This window comes from Mandrillus leucophaeus, unplaced genomic scaffold (genome assembly GCF_000951045.1).
Source record: "Mandrillus leucophaeus isolate KB7577 unplaced genomic scaffold, Mleu.le_1.0 Scaffold1, whole genome shotgun sequence".
Classification (NCBI taxonomy): domain Eukaryota; kingdom Metazoa; phylum Chordata; class Mammalia; order Primates; family Cercopithecidae; genus Mandrillus; species Mandrillus leucophaeus.
The window spans coordinates 510,414-512,354 of record NW_012098097.1 but is presented as its reverse complement, the minus strand read 5'-3'; positions in this window follow the sequence as shown (position 1 = coordinate 512,354).

Here is a 1,941-nt window from a genome sequence, read left to right as displayed (position 1 = left end):
AGCTGAGATCTGGCCACTGCACTCCAGCCTGGGCGACACAGGGAGACTCTGTCTCAAAAAAAAAAAAAAAAGAAAAGATAAGAAAAGAAAAAGAAAGCCTAGGTCAGTGGCATCAGTGAACCCTGGGGGATGCTGTGATCCTCTTGGTGGTGTCCCCAGCCTCTGCTTCAGGATGACAGCATGGTCTCCTGTGCTGTAGCTCGGCCTGAAATTTTCAGTTTTTCTTTCGAGTTCCCCTTTTTCAGTCTTCAAGGGGGATGGAGGAGGTGGCCTGAATAAGATGTAAATGAAAGAGGAAGTGTCTCAGCACCAACCAAACATAAAACAGCGACCTGCTTCACTTGTGACCTCTACGGAAATACTGAAGACGTCCTCTGTGTCCTTTTAGACTTCCTGGGGGAGGGAATAGCTGCTGCCCAGAAGCAAGCAGCTTCCTTTTGGCCAGGTCAGTGCAGGGAACCAACAAAGACAGGGACCTGTGGCCAGAAGAAGCACAGCCACAGCAGGTATCTGATTGGACTGAGCTGGGAAAGGCCTTCTTGCCCTTAAGGACCCCTCGAGGCTTCTTTCCCACAAGCTGGAAACAGCTTGGCTCACTGCTGCGCTAAATGCAGGTGCCAGCCGAGGGGGTTACCCTAGGACCAGGAGCCATTAACAACTTGTCTCCAATTCACTTCTCCAAGGCAGTCAGCAGCTCCCCACTGAACACCTGTGGGTTCCTGCTGGTGCTAACTTAGGCACAGGGCTAGCAGGTCCCTCCCCTGTAGCAGATGATGACAGCAAGTGTCATGCAGGAGGAACTGGAAAGAGAGTGTCGTCAGAGGCAACACTTGCATGGATTACAACCATATATTCTTGTGCAATGTAAAAATGCCAATTTGCATCAGCATAACGAAGGACACACTTAGAATAGAAAAGCTGAGGAGGACAGAAGAATAGGAAGAAAAACAAAATCATGCCTGGTCCTTTTGCCCAGAAATGACCCAAGTGAAACTTGGCTGAACTTTTAGACTTTTTGTGGTGCACATTTTTCAACAAAATTTGACAACGTGGGACCGCTGGAATTGTACATTCTAATTTTTCAGTCCATTTATTTCTTATTCCAGAAATAATCCAGATATAAAGATGGCTCATCGCGGTGTTGTTTTTAATTCTGAATAGTTGAAAAATGGATTTTCGCCACTAGTGTTTATAAATAAATTCAATAAAGTTATGCTCTCACAATAAAATATTATGTAGTCATGAAAAAGAACAATCTCATGCTATGCATATTATCATGGAAGGATGTCCACAAGATCTTGCTGAAAATTTTTAAAAAGTTCCCAAACAGTGTATATATAATTTGAAACTATTTATATAAAAATATGGGTGTGTATGTGTGTAAAAAAGAATGTCTGCAGCAGCACACGGTGGCTCACGCCTGTAATCCCAGCATTTTGGGAGGCCGAGGCAGGCAAATCACGAGGTCAGGAGATCGAGACCATCCTGGCTAACATGGCGAAACCCCATCTCCACTAAAAATACAAAAAATTAGCCGGGTGTGGTGGCGGGCGCCTGTAGTCCCAGCTACTCTGGAGGCTGAGGCAGGAGAATGCTGTGAACCCAGGAGGCGGAGTTGGCAGTGAGCCGAGATCATGCCACTGCACTCCAGCCTGGGCGTCAGAGCGAGACTCCATCTCAAAAAAAAAAAAAAAGGGATGTTTGGGCCATGTGCAGTGACTCATGCCTATAATCCCAACACTTTGGGAGGCTGAAGTGGGCGGATCATTTGAGGTCAGGAGTTTGAGACCAGCCTGGCCAACATGGTGAAACCCCGTCTCTACTAAAAAAAATATATATATATGTATATATAAGCTGGATGTGGTGGTGGGTGCCTGTAATCCCAGCTACTCAGGAGGCTGAGGCAGGAGAATCACTTGAGCCTGGGAAGTGAAAGTTGCA